The following is a 14,191-nucleotide window of genomic DNA, read 5'->3' as shown; positions in this document are numbered from 1 at the left end:
GAATCGTGCATAGGACACACGTAGCAGAGGATGGTTTCGATCCATCGACCTCTGGGTTATGGGCCCAGCACGCTTCCGCTGCGCCACTCTGCTGACGGCCTCTCTGCGTGTGGCGCACAACTGCTCTTTTTATTTCCTACATAAGTGATGAAAGAGTTGAAAGTTTCAACGACAAACGCAGACGTCACTTTGAGCGCTTGGTGTTGTAGCACAAATCATCACATGCTGCTCTACACTGGATTATAAAAGCCGACACATTTTCCAAACATTTTAATGCTGGAGTCACACTGTAGTATTAATAACAGTGCGATACTCGAGGAGCGTAGTGGGATCGCGGTGGCTCATCAGACCGCCCCGGGACAGGGGGCCCGCGTCAGGATGGCCGAGCGGTCTAAGGCGCTGCGTTCAGGTCGCAGTCTCCCCTGGAGGCGTGGGTTCGAATCCCACTCCTGACAAAAAGCTTGCTCAGTGCCGTCTCCAGTCGGGTGCAAATGGGTGAAGCAGCCTGACGCAGGGAACGTGCGCCGATAGGCGTAGGTGTATCCCCTGCCTCTTCCGATTTAGCTCGTGCTCCATAGGATGGAAGCGGATGCTCTGGCTTTTTCACTCGAATATAACCTGATCACAACAGAAGGCCGTGCAGCCCAGTGCTGGTTTAAGAATGCCTCGTGTCTTCAGGCCCCTATTCCTTCAGGTTACCCCTTTGGAATAGTCGTCCGAAAAAGACGGGAAAGGAAAAGCATGTAAGCTCCCACTCACTGCGTTAGCATTAGCGGTTGGAATCTGATGGGAGAAAAGCAACCTGGCTCGCCGTCAAGCAATCCATCCCTGGTCTCCCACGTGACAGGCGGGGATACGCACCACTATACTAACGAGGAGCGCTTGCGTGGCGCTTGAAGACACTTCCTCTTGCGGCTACTACTGTTTCCGGTTTCGTCTTTTCTTTTCATTCCTCCCAGAGGAGCGCATGAAAACGTTTCCATCTGCGCCATCCTCACCCCTCCAATGCTATGGTCCCTGCTCCTCCTGGTGCACTGCAAACACTCATTCAGCCGGTTCTTTCAGTTTGAATAATTAGGTCTTCAAAGGCTGGAAGTAGGGCGCAAAAGACATGCCAATGCCAAAAGCGTGGCTGTGTGCTTCCAGCTGTGAAATGTCACTGGTGGATGTTGAAGACATTACTTCCAAGGCAGCAGGTCCAAGCGATTTAGCGTTTGTACAAGAAGCAGGAAGAGAGAAACGGCACTCCGCCTTTTTCTGGGCAGGCCGAAGCGACAGGAGAAGGGCGCCGTAGTGGGCAGGATTCGAGCCGACGCGGGGAGACCCCAATGGCTTTCTAGCCCATCGCCTTAACCGCTCGGCCACGACTACAGGGAGCGCCGCCGCCGCCGGCTTGCGATCATTTAACACGGAGGGCGAGGCAGCGGCGGTAACCTTTTTCGATGTCGCTCTCCGTTTCCCCCCAAAAAAAAGCCAAATGACATGCTAGCACTCGGACACCCTTCAGAAGACTGAAGGGTGGCTTAAAGCTGGAAGGATTAGGTCTCCCCGTTCCGACGCGACAATCGAACTTCCTTAGGCAGAGAGAAAGCAACATCGAGGAGCGTCAACAAGACTTTAGAAGCTGCGCCACACGCCACTTTCAGTCGCAGTCACAGCAGTTTTAAAGGCAGGAATCGCCTTTGCGAACGCCATGAGAAACAGAACGCAAGCTCAGGTCCTGCGGTTTAACAAACAGCCACGGCTTTCATGCGACTGGACATTTCTTTTCTGGAGCGAATTCACTTTCAACTTCAAGAAATTCACACAACTTGCGAAATACGAAATACAAATCTGGCTCATCGCTGCACAAGAAATACCGCCGGCTGGCAAGAAAATGACAACGGTGTTTTTCCTTAACGAAAAACTTCCCATGGAGAAAAACAACGGCTGTGCGTCTCTGTCGGCTTGATTCAGTTTAATGCAAGTATTCATTCTCCTCCTGGAAAATACAGCTTGCGAAAGATGAAATACAATTCTTGGCTTTTCTGGGTGAGTGCAGAAGAAATCCTGCCGGCTGGCAGAAGAATTCCAGCCTTTTTTACTCTTTAACCAGAAACTTGCGAATGATACAAAGCAAGCGGGGTGCGTTTCTGTGCAGCTGTTAACTGAACAGCTGCTGCTTCAAGCCCACCCAGGGCTCATTCCGATTTCAACATCATGCCCCCTGAAGGTAGACTGGATTTCTTTGCGAAGCATTCACCTTTTGGACGTTTCAGGAAAGGTGCGTGTCGATGCCAGACTTGAAAAGCTTTCCATACAAAGAAACAACATAGTGCTTTTGATTGATGGGAAACGGCAAGAGCGGTTTGAGCAGCTCCGGCCTCTCAACCGCTTTACAATGTGATCGGCACCTCGGTAGCCAGTTTAGAAGGCTGAAAAGGATGCTGGAAGCACAGCGACGTTCTAAAACCAGCGCTTGAAAAGCATCTGCATACATAAAATGTCCATTTCCCCAAAGCTGAATCTGCATCTTCAGAAGATTGTCAGCTATACGTTTTCGTTCTTTGTTTCCTTTTTTTACGACAAGCTTTCGAGAAATGAACTGTCTATTGTGATGAAGGCTGCATTAGAAATTGTGCATCTAGCTTAGTTCAATGAAATCGGGAGGTGCACCTGTCTCAAGCGGATGGCTCTTTGCAGGCACACTACGGAAACCTGCGGGCGCAAGTTGGGAGAAGTGACTCTTGCAGAGTGTTGAGCTTCGAGAAGAGGGCTCCGCTCAGGAAGATATTTCCACATGTTGAAGAGTCGCTTTTCGCCCTTTCTTTCCCACATTTTTCCAGTGCGGTTATTGATCGCGTTCAAAATGTTTTCCCAACGTACGTGTTACCTGCAAAATCACAGTGAAACTGTTATGCCGAAAAGATTCCTAATAGTTATTGTATTAGAATAGCTCTCCAATTTCTTAGCCTTCGTACACGCAATGTTTAAGGAAACGCTAGAGTAAATGAAACTGTAAATAGACAGGAGCTCTTCTTAGTTTTCATACAAGTTATGATGGCTGCAGCTCCTATCTGCGTCCGGGTGACCGGAGCCAAGGGATTATCTGCGGAACCCTTGATTTATCTCTCGGGCAAGGAGCTAGATACGCCCTTTTCATCTCGGTTTGATCACACCTGTGCATTAAAACGCAGTGCTCGGTACCATCGAGGTGTAAGAGGTTCAAGGATGAGCTGGAAACTTTGTTAATAAGGAGACGGGCACCGCCCAACGTGGGGCTCAAACCCACGACCCTGAGATTAAGAGTCTCATGCTCTACCGACTGAGCTAGCCGGGCGCCGGTGGAGCTGGTGGTTAACTTGTCCCTGTTGACGGCAATTTGACAAGGTATACTTCCTGGCTTTTCATCATGTGCTGACCGGATTCGAGAGTAGCACACCCTGTTCTTTGTTGATTACTGTACCTCCAGCAGCGCAAATGTCAGTAATCATTGAAATGTACGACCTACAATCTCCTCAGCATGCCCGCGTGGACTCCTCAGTGATCATCCTTCTACGTTCTGCTGTAGTTTTCATGCAAGTGAAAACCGTGCTCCAAATAACAGCGGCACAGTTGTATCCTGCGGTAAGCATTCTTCTAATTCCATCGTTTTGCTCCAGGTAAAAGGTAGCGCATCATAGTGTTGATATTCCAAGGTTTCAGAGTCCGTATTGGATGGCTTGGATGCAGACATCGCTCAGAGCTCCCAGTATGATTTTCCCGAGTTCAGTTTTGCAGTGTTTTAGTGCTTTACTACTTCCAGTGGGCCTTTGAATGCTCTGCTAAGTAGAGACGTGACATAATTACTAATGCGACCGAGTGTGCTGGCTGTTCCTGGTTCGTAATGATTACAGTGAGAAATCAATATAAACATAACTGCTTCGATTTCGAGGTTCAGTTGAAGCTTTCAAAGAAACTATCAAAGACCTCAGAACAACCGAAGACACATTTGGTCATCTCCGTATTGGTGAAGATTAAAGAGTCCCGCAAGTGTCAAGCTTGCACAAACACACACGAGAGAGAAACTCAGGACAGAATTTAAAGAAAGGGAGATGCAGACTATTTGAAGGCACTTTGCTAACCCAATGGCATGCTTATGAATCGTGCATAGGACACACGTAGCAGAGGATGGTTTCGATCCATCGACCTCTGGGTTATGGGCCCAGCACGCTTCCGCTGCGCCACTCTGCTGACAGCCTCTCTGCGTGTGGCGCACAACTGCTCTTTTTATTTCCTACATAAGTGATGAAAGAGTTGAAAGTTTCAACGACAAACGCAGACGTCACTTTGAGCGCTTGGTGTTGTAGCACAAATCATCACATGCTGCTCTACACTGGATTATAAAAGCCGACACATTTTCCAAACATTTTAATGCTGGAGTCACACTGTAGTATTAATAACAGTGCGATACTCGAGGAGCGTAGTGGGATCGCGGTGGCTCATCAGACCGCCCCAGGACAGGGGGCCCGCGTCAGGATGGCCGAGCGGTCTAAGGCGCTGCGTTCAGGTCGCAGTCTCCCCTGGAGGCGTGGGTTCGAATCCCACTCCTGACAAAAAGCTTGCTCAGTGCCGTCTCCAGTCGGGTGCAAATGGGTGAAGCAGCCTGACGCAGGGAACGTGCGCCGATAGGCGTAGGTGTATCCCCTGCCTCTTCCGATTTAGCTCGTGCTCCATAGGATGGAAGCGGATGCTCTGGCTTTTTCACTCGAATATAACCTGATCACAACAGAAGGCCGTGCAGCCCAGTGCTGGTTTAAGAATGCCTCGTGTCTTCAGGCCCCTATTCCTTCAGGTTACCCCTTTGGAATAGTCGTCCGAAAAAGACGGGAAAGGAAAAGCATGTAAGCTCCCACTCACTGCGTTAGCATTAGCGGTTGGAATCTGATGGGAGAAAAGCAACCTGGCTCGCCGTCAAGCAATCCATCCCTGGTCTCCCACGTGACAGGCGGGGATACGCACCACTATACTAACGAGGAGCGCTTGCGTGGCGCTTGAAGACACTTCCTCTTGCGGCTACTACTGTTTCCGGTTTCGTCTTTTCTTTTCATTCCTCCCAGAGGAGCGCATGAAAACGTTTCCATCTGCGCCATCCTCACCCCTCCAATGCTATGGTCCCTGCTCCTCCTGGTGCACTGCAAACACTCATTCAGCCGGTTCTTTCAGTTTGAATAATTAGGTCTTCAAAGGCTGGAAGTAGGGCGCAAAAGACATGCCAATGCCAAAAGCGTGGCTGTGTGCTTCCAGCTGTGAAATGTCACTGGTGGATGTTGAAGACATTACTTCCAAGGCAGCAGGTCCAAGCGATTTAGCGTTTGTACAAGAAGCAGGAAGAGAGAAACGGCACTCCGCCTTTTTCTGGGCAGGCCGAAGCGACAGGAGAAGGGCGCCGTAGTGGGCAGGATTCGAGCCGACGCGGGGAGACCCCAATGGCTTTCTAGCCCATCGCCTTAACCGCTCGGCCACGACTACAGGGAGCGCCGCCGCCGCCGGCTTGCGATCATTTAACACGGAGGGCGAGGCAGCGGCGGTAACCTTTTTCGATGTCGCTCTCCGTTTCCCCCCAAAAAAAAGCCAAATGACATGCTAGCACTCGGACACCCTTCAGAAGACTGAAGGGTGGCTTAAAGCTGGAAGGATTAGGTCTCCCCGTTCCGACGCGACAATCGAACTTCCTTAGGCAGAGAGAAAGCAACATCGAGGAGCGTCAACAAGACTTTAGAAGCTGCGCCACACGCCACTTTCAGTCGCAGTCACAGCAGTTTTAAAGGCAGGAATCGCCTTTGCGAACGCCATGAGAAACAGAACGCAAGCTCAGGTCCTGCGGTTTAACAAACAGCCACGGCTTTCATGCGACTGGACATTTCTTTTCTGGAGCGAATTCACTTTCAACTTCAAGAAATTCACACAACTTGCGAAATACGAAATACAAATCTGGCTCATCGCTGCACAAGAAATACCGCCGGCTGGCAAGAAAATGACAACGGTGTTTTTCCTTAACGAAAAACTTCCCATGGAGAAAAACAACGGCTGTGCGTCTCTGTCGGCTTGATTCAGTTTAATGCAAGTATTCATTCTCCTCCTGGAAAATACAGCTTGCGAAAGATGAAATACAATTCTTGGCTTTTCTGGGTGAGTGCAGAAGAAATCCTGCCGGCTGGCAGAAGAATTCCAGCCTTTTTTACTCTTTAACCAGAAACTTGCGAATGATACAAAGCAAGCGGGGTGCGTTTCTGTGCAGCTGTTAACTGAACAGCTGCTGCTTCAAGCCCACCCAGGGCTCATTCCGATTTCAACATCATGCCCCCTGAAGGTAGACTGGATTTCTTTGCGAAGCATTCACCTTTTGGACGTTTCAGGAAAGGTGCGTGTCGATGCCAGACTTGAAAAGCTTTCCATACAAAGAAACAACATAGTGCTTTTGATTGATGGGAAACGGCAAGAGCGGTTTGAGCAGCTCCGGCCTCTCAACCGCTTTACAATGTGATCGGCACCTCGGTAGCCAGTTTAGAAGGCTGAAAAGGATGCTGGAAGCACAGCGACGTTCTAAAACCAGCGCTTGAAAAGCATCTGCATACATAAAATGTCCATTTCCCCAAAGCTGAATCTGCATCTTCAGAAGATTGTCAGCTATACGTTTTCGTTCTTTGTTTCCTTTTTTTACGACAAGCTTTCGAGAAATGAACTGTCTATTGTGATGAAGGCTGCATTAGAAATTGTGCATCTAGCTTAGTTCAATGAAATCGGGAGGTGCACCTGTCTCAAGCGGATGGCTCTTTGCAGGCACACTACGGAAACCTGCGGGCGCAAGTTGGGAGAAGTGACTCTTGCAGAGTGTTGAGCTTCGAGAAGAGGGCTCCGCTCAGGAAGATATTTCCACATGTTGAAGAGTCGCTTTTCGCCCTTTCTTTCCCACATTTTTCCAGTGCGGTTATTGATCGCGTTCAAAATGTTTTCCCAACGTACGTGTTACCTGCAAAATCACAGTGAAACTGTTATGCCGAAAAGATTCCTAATAGTTATTGTATTAGAATAGCTCTCCAATTTCTTAGCCTTCGTACACGCAATGTTTAAGGAAACGCTAGAGTAAATGAAACTGTAAATAGACAGGAGCTCTTCTTAGTTTTCATACAAGTTATGATGGCTGCAGCTCCTGTCTGCGTCCGGGTGACCGGAGCCAAGGGATTATCTGCGGAACCCTTGATTTATCTCTCGGGCAAGGAGCTAGATACGCCCTTTTCATCTCGGTTTGATCACACCTGTGCATTAAAACGCAGTGCTCGGTACCATCGAGGTGTAAGAGGTTCAAGGATGAGCGGGAAACTTTGTTAATAAGGAGACGGGCACCGCCCAACGTGGGGCTCGAACCCACGACCCTGAGATTAAGAGTCTCATGCTCTACCGACTGAGCTAGCCGGGCGCCGGTGGAGCTGGTGGTTAACTTGTCCCTGTTGACGGCAATTTGACAAGGTATACTTCCTGGCTTTTCATCATGTGCTGACCGGATTCGAGAGTAGCACACCCTGTTCTTTGTTGATTACTGTACCTCCAGCAGCGCAAATGTCAGTAATCATTGAAATGTACGACCTACAATCTCCTCAGCATGCCCGCGTGGACTCCTCAGTGATCATCCTTCTACGTTCTGCTGTAGTTTTCATGCAAGTGAAAACCGTGCTCCAAATAACAGCGGCACAGTTGTATCCTGCGGTAAGCATTCTTCTAATTCCATCGTTTTGCTCCAGGTAAAAGGTAGCGCATCATAGTGTTGATATTCCAAGGTTTCAGAGTCCGTATTGGATGGCTTGGATGCAGACATCGCTCAGAGCTCCCAGTATGATTTTCCCGAGTTCAGTTTTGCAGTGTTTTAGTGCTTTACTACTTCCAGTGGGCCTTTGAATGCTCTGCTAAGTAGAGACGTGACATAATTACTAATGCGACCGAGTGTGCTGGCTGTTCCTGGTTCGTAATGATTACAGTGAGAAATCAATATAAACATAACTGCTTCGATTTCGAGGTTCAGTTGAAGCTTTCAAAGAAACTATCAAAGACCTCAGAACAACCGAAGACACATTTGGTCATCTCCGTATTGGTGAAGATTAAAGAGTCCCGCAAGTGTCAAGCTTGCACAAACACACACGAGAGAGAAACTCAGGACAGAATTTAAAGAAAGGGAGATGCAGACTATTTGAAGGCACTTTGCTAACCCAATGGCATGCTTATGAATCGTGCATAGGACACACGTAGCAGAGGATGGTTTCGATCCATCGACCTCTGGGTTATGGGCCCAGCACGCTTCCGCTGCGCCACTCTGCTGACGGCCTCTCTGCGTGTGGCGCACAACTGCTCTTTTTATTTCCTACATAAGTGATGAAAGAGTTGAAAGTTTCAACGACAAACGCAGACGTCACTTTGAGCGCTTGGTGTTGTAGCACAAATCATCACATGCTGCTCTACACTGGATTATAAAAGCCGACACATTTTCCAAACATTTTAATGCTGGAGTCACACTGTAGTATTAATAACAGTGCGATACTCGAGGAGCGTAGTGGGATCGCGGTGGCTCATCAGACCGCCCCGGGACAGGGGGCCCGCGTCAGGATGGCCGAGCGGTCTAAGGCGCTGCGTTCAGGTCGCAGTCTCCCCTGGAGGCGTGGGTTCGAATCCCACTCCTGACAAAAAGCTTGCTCAGTGCCGTCTCCAGTCGGGTGCAAATGGGTGAAGCAGCCTGACGCAGGGAACGTGCGCCGATAGGCGTAGGTGTATCCCCTGCCTCTTCCGATTTAGCTCGTGCTCCATAGGATGGAAGCGGATGCTCTGGCTTTTTCACTCGAATATAACCTGATCACAACAGAAGGCCGTGCAGCCCAGTGCTGGTTTAAGAATGCCTCGTGTCTTCAGGCCCCTATTCCTTCAGGTTACCCCTTTGGAATAGTCGTCCGAAAAAGACGGGAAAGGAAAAGCATGTAAGCTCCCACTCACTGCGTTAGCATTAGCGGTTGGAATCTGATGGGAGAAAAGCAACCTGGCTCGCCGTCAAGCAATCCATCCCTGGTCTCCCACGTGACAGGCGGGGATACGCACCACTATACTAACGAGGAGCGCTTGCGTGGCGCTTGAAGACACTTCCTCTTGCGGCTACTACTGTTTCCGGTTTCGTCTTTTCTTTTCATTCCTCCCAGAGGAGCGCATGAAAACGTTTCCATCTGCGCCATCCTCACCCCTCCAATGCTATGGTCCCTGCTCCTCCTGGTGCACTGCAAACACTCATTCAGCCGGTTCTTTCAGTTTGAATAATTAGGTCTTCAAAGGCTGGAAGTAGGGCGCAAAAGACATGCCAATGCCAAAAGCGTGGCTGTGTGCTTCCAGCTGTGAAATGTCACTGGTGGATGTTGAAGACATTACTTCCAAGGCAGCAGGTCCAAGCGATTTAGCGTTTGTACAAGAAGCAGGAAGAGAGAAACGGCACTCCGCCTTTTTCTGGGCAGGCCGAAGCGACAGGAGAAGGGCGCCGTAGTGGGCAGGATTCGAGCCGACGCGGGGAGACCCCAATGGCTTTCTAGCCCATCGCCTTAACCGCTCGGCCACGACTACAGGGAGCGCCGCCGCCGCCGGCTTGCGATCATTTAACACGGAGGGCGAGGCAGCGGCGGTAACCTTTTTCGATGTCGCTCTCCGTTTCCCCCCAAAAAAAAGCCAAATGACATGCTAGCACTCGGACACCCTTCAGAAGACTGAAGGGTGGCTTAAAGCTGGAAGGATTAGGTCTCCCCGTTCCGACGCGACAATCGAACTTCCTTAGGCAGAGAGAAAGCAACATCGAGGAGCGTCAACAAGACTTTAGAAGCTGCGCCACACGCCACTTTCAGTCGCAGTCACAGCAGTTTTAAAGGCAGGAATCGCCTTTGCGAACGCCATGAGAAACAGAACGCAAGCTCAGGTCCTGCGGTTTAACAAACAGCCACGGCTTTCATGCGACTGGACATTTCTTTTCTGGAGCGAATTCACTTTCAACTTCAAGAAATTCACACAACTTGCGAAATACGAAATACAAATCTGGCTCATCGCTGCACAAGAAATACCGCCGGCTGGCAAGAAAATGACAACGGTGTTTTTCCTTAACGAAAAACTTCCCATGGAGAAAAACAACGGCTGTGCGTATCTGTCGGCTTGATTCAGTTTAATGCAAGTATTCATTCTCCTCCTGGAAAATACAGCTTGCGAAAGATGAAATACAATTCTTGGCTTTTCTGGGTGAGTGCAGAAGAAATCCTGCCGGCTGGCAGAAGAATTCCAGCCTTTTTTACTCTTTAACCAGAAACTTGCGAATGATACAAAGCAAGCGGGGTGCGTTTCTGTGCAGCTGTTAACTGAACAGCTGCTGCTTCAAGCCCACCCAGGGCTCATTCCGATTTCAACATCATGCCCCCTGAAGGTAGACTGGATTTCTTTGCGAAGCATTCACCTTTTGGACGTTTCAGGAAAGGTGCGTGTCGATGCCAGACTTGAAAAGCTTTCCATACAAAGAAACAACATAGTGCTTTTGATTGATGGGAAACGGCAAGAGCGGTTTGAGCAGCTCCGGCCTCTCAACCGCTTTACAATGTGATCGGCACCTCGGTAGCCAGTTTAGAAGGCTGAAAAGGATGCTGGAAGCACAGCGACGTTCTAAAACCAGCGCTTGAAAAGCATCTGCATACATAAAATGTCCATTTCCCCAAAGCTGAATCTGCATCTTCAGAAGATTGTCAGCTATACGTTTTCGTTCTTTGTTTCCTTTTTTTACGACAAGCTTTCGAGAAATGAACTGTCTATTGTGATGAAGGCTGCATTAGAAATTGTGCATCTAGCTTAGTTCAATGAAATCGGGAGGTGCACCTGTCTCAAGCGGATGGCTCTTTGCAGGCACACTACGGAAACCTGCGGGCGCAAGTTGGGAGAAGTGACTCTTGCAGAGTGTTGAGCTTCGAGAAGAGGGCTCCGCTCAGGAAGATATTTCCACATGTTGAAGAGTCGCTTTTCGCCCTTTCTTTCCCACATTTTTCCAGTGCGGTTATTGATCGCGTTCAAAATGTTTTCCCAACGTACGTTTTACCTGCAAAATCACAGTGAAACTGTTATGCCGAAAAGATTCCTAATAGTTATTGTATTAGAATAGCTCTCCAATTTCTTAGCCTTCGTACACGCAATGTTTAAGGAAACGCTAGAGTAAATGAAACTGTAAATAGACAGGAGCTCTTCTTAGTTTTCATACAAGTTATGATGGCTGCAGCTCCTATCTGCGTCCGGGTGACCGGAGCCAAGGGATTATCTGCGGAACCCTTGATTTATCTCTCGGGCAAGGAGCTAGATACGCCCTTTTCATCTCGGTTTGATCACACCTGTGCATTAAAACGCAGTGCTCGGTACCATCGAGGTGTAAGAGGTTCAAGGATGAGCGGGAAACTTTGTTAATAAGGAGACGGGCACCGCCCAACGTGGGGCTCGAACCCACGACCCTGAGATTAAGAGTCTCATGCTCTACCGACTGAGCTAGCCGGGTGCCGGTGGAGCTGGTGGTTAACTTGTCCCTGTTGACGGCAATTTGACAAGGTATACTTCCTGGCTTTTCATCATGTGCTGACCGGATTCGAGAGTAGCACACCCTGTTCTTTGTTGATTACTGTACCTCCAGCAGCGCAAATGTCAGTAATCATTGAAATGTACGACCTACAATCTCCTCAGCATGCCCGCGTGGACTCCTCAGTGATCATCCTTCTACGTTCTGCTGTAGTTTTCATGCAAGTGAAAACCGTGCTCCAAATAACAGCGGCACAGTTGTATCCTGCGGTAAGCATTCTTCTAATTCCATCGTTTTGCTCCAGGTAAAAGGTAGCGCATCATAGTGTTGATATTCCAAGGTTTCAGAGTCCGTATTGGATGGCTTGGATGCAGACATCGCTCAGAGCTCCCAGTATGATTTTCCCGAGTTCAGTTTTGCAGTGTTTTAGTGCTTTACTACTTCCAGTGGGCCTTTGAATGCTCTGCTAAGTAGAGACGTGACATAATTACTAATGCGACCGAGTGTGCTGGCTGTTCCTGGTTCGTAATGATTACAGTGAGAAATCAATATAAACATAACTGCTTCGATTTCGAGGTTCAGTTGAAGCTTTCAAAGAAACTATCAAAGACCTCAGAACAACCGAAGACACATTTGGTCATCTCCGTATTGGTGAAGATTAAAGAGTCCCGCAAGTGTCAAGCTTGCACAAACACACACGAGAGAGAAACTCAGGACAGAATTTAAAGAAAGGGAGATGCAGACTATTTGAAGGCACTTTGCTAACCCAATGGCATGCTTATGAATCGTGCATAGGACACACGTAGCAGAGGATGGTTTCGATCCATCGACCTCTGGGTTATGGGCCCAGCACGCTTCCGCTGCGCCACTCTGCTGATGGCCTCTCTGCGTGTGGCGCACAACTGCTCTTTTTATTTCCTACATAAGTGATGAAAGAGTTGAAAGTTTCAACGACAAACGCAGACGTCACTTTGAGCGCTTGGTGTTGTAGCACAAATCATCACATGCTGCTCTACACTGGATTATAAAAGCCGACACATTTTCCAAACATTTTAATGCTGGAGTCACACTGTAGTATTAATAACAGTGCGATACTCGAGGAGCGTAGTGGGATCGCGGTGGCTCATCAGACCGCCCCGGGACAGGGGGCCCGCGTCAGGATGGCCGAGCCGTCTAAGGCGCTGCGTTCAGGTCGCAGTCTCCCCTGGAGGCGTGGGTTCGAATCCCACTCCTGACAAAAAGCTTGCTCAGTGCCGTCTCCAGTCGGGTGCAAATGGGTGAAGCAGCCTGACGCAGGGAACGTGCGCCGATAGGCGTAGGTGTATCCCCTGCCTCTTCCGATTTAGCTCGTGCTCCATAGGATGGAAGCGGATGCTCTGGCTTTTTGACTCGAATATAACCTGATCACAACAGAAGGCCGTGCAGCCCAGTGCTGGTTTAAGAATGCCTCGTGTCTTCAGGCCCCTATTCCTTCAGGTTACCCCTTTGGAATAGTCGTCCGAAAAAGACGGGAAAGGAAAAGCATGTAAGCTCCCACACACTGCGTTAGCATTAGCGGTTGGAATCTGATGGGAGAAAAGCAACCTGGCTCGCCGTCAAGCAATCCATCCCTGGTCTCCCACGTGACAGGCGGGGATACGCACCACTATACTAACGAGGAGCGCTTGCTTGGCGCTTGAAGACACTTCCTCTTGCGGCTACTACTGTTTCCGGTTTCGTCTTTTCTTTTCATTCCTCCCAGAGGAGCGCATGAAAACGTTTCCATCTGCGCCATCCTCACCCCTCCAATGCTATGGTCCCTGCTCCTCCTGGTGCACTGCAAACACTCATTCAGCCGGTTCTTTCAGTTTGAATAATTAGGTCTTCAAAGGCTGGAAGTAGGGCGCAAAAGACATGCCAATGCCAAAAGCGTGGCTGTGTGCTTCCAGCTGTGAAATGTCACTGGTGGATGTTGAAGACATTACTTCCAAGGCAGCAGGTCCAAGCGATTTAGCGTTTGTACAAGAAGCAGGAAGAGAGAAACGGCACTCCGCCTTTTTCTGGGCAGGCCGAAGCGACAGGAGAAGGGCGCCGTAGTGGGCAGGATTCGAGCCGACGCGGGGAGACCCCAATGGCTTTCTAGCCCATCGCCTTAACCGCTCGGCCACGACTACAGGGAGCGCCGCCGCCGCCGGCTTGCGATCATTTAACACGGAGGGCGAGGCAGCGGCGGTAACCTTTTTCAATGTCGCTCTCCGTTTCCCCCCCAAAAAAAGCCAAATGACATGCTAGCACTCGGACACCCTTCAGAAGACTGAAGGGTGGCTTAAAGCTGGAAGGATTAGGTCTCCCCGTTCCGACGCGACAATCGAACTTCCTTAGGCAGAGAGAAAGCAACATCGAGGAGCGTCAACAAGACTTTAGACGCTGCGCCACACGCCACTTTCAGTCGCAGTCACAGCAGTTTTAAAGGCAGGAATCGCCTTTGCGAACGCCATGAGAAACAGAACGCAAGCTCAGGTCCTGCGGTTTAACAAACAGCCACGGCTTTCATGCGACTGGACATTTCTTTTCTGGAGCGAATTCACTTTCAACTTCAAGAAATTCACACAACTTGCGAAATACGAAATACAAATC

The 14,191-nt window shown here is 49.4% G+C and overlaps 7 non-coding genes across 7 annotated transcripts; 4 read left to right on the top strand and 3 right to left on the bottom strand.

Moving 5' to 3' along the window:
• Positions 1-372: 372 nt before the first annotated feature.
• trnal-cag (transfer RNA leucine (anticodon CAG)) lies at positions 373-455 on the top strand. The gene has a single exon. It is a non-coding gene; the product is annotated as a tRNA-Leu (tRNA).
• Positions 456-3,246: 2,791 nt separating this feature from the next.
• On the bottom strand, positions 3,247-3,319 carry trnak-cuu (transfer RNA lysine (anticodon CUU)). Its single transcript has one exon. It is a non-coding gene; the product is annotated as a tRNA-Lys (tRNA).
• A 1,172-nt stretch (positions 3,320-4,491) lies between these two features.
• On the top strand, positions 4,492-4,574 carry trnal-cag (transfer RNA leucine (anticodon CAG)). Its single transcript has one exon. It is a non-coding gene; the product is annotated as a tRNA-Leu (tRNA).
• A 2,791-nt stretch (positions 4,575-7,365) lies between these two features.
• On the bottom strand, positions 7,366-7,438 carry trnak-cuu (transfer RNA lysine (anticodon CUU)). The gene has a single exon. It is a non-coding gene; the product is annotated as a tRNA-Lys (tRNA).
• Positions 7,439-8,610: 1,172 nt separating this feature from the next.
• On the top strand, positions 8,611-8,693 carry trnal-cag (transfer RNA leucine (anticodon CAG)). Its single transcript has one exon. It is a non-coding gene; the product is annotated as a tRNA-Leu (tRNA).
• A 2,791-nt stretch (positions 8,694-11,484) lies between these two features.
• Positions 11,485-11,557, bottom strand: trnak-cuu (transfer RNA lysine (anticodon CUU)). The gene has a single exon. It is a non-coding gene; the product is annotated as a tRNA-Lys (tRNA).
• A 1,172-nt stretch (positions 11,558-12,729) lies between these two features.
• Positions 12,730-12,812, top strand: trnal-cag (transfer RNA leucine (anticodon CAG)). The gene has a single exon. It is a non-coding gene; the product is annotated as a tRNA-Leu (tRNA).
• The last annotated feature ends 1,379 nt before the right edge of the window (positions 12,813-14,191 follow it).

Source organism: Lepisosteus platostomus, chromosome 26, assembly GCF_059453375.1.
Source record: "Lepisosteus platostomus isolate fLepPlt1 chromosome 26, fLepPlt1.hap1, whole genome shotgun sequence".
Taxonomy (NCBI): Eukaryota; Metazoa; Chordata; class Actinopteri; order Semionotiformes; family Lepisosteidae; genus Lepisosteus; species Lepisosteus platostomus.
This window is presented reverse-complemented; position numbering and strand designations above follow the sequence as displayed.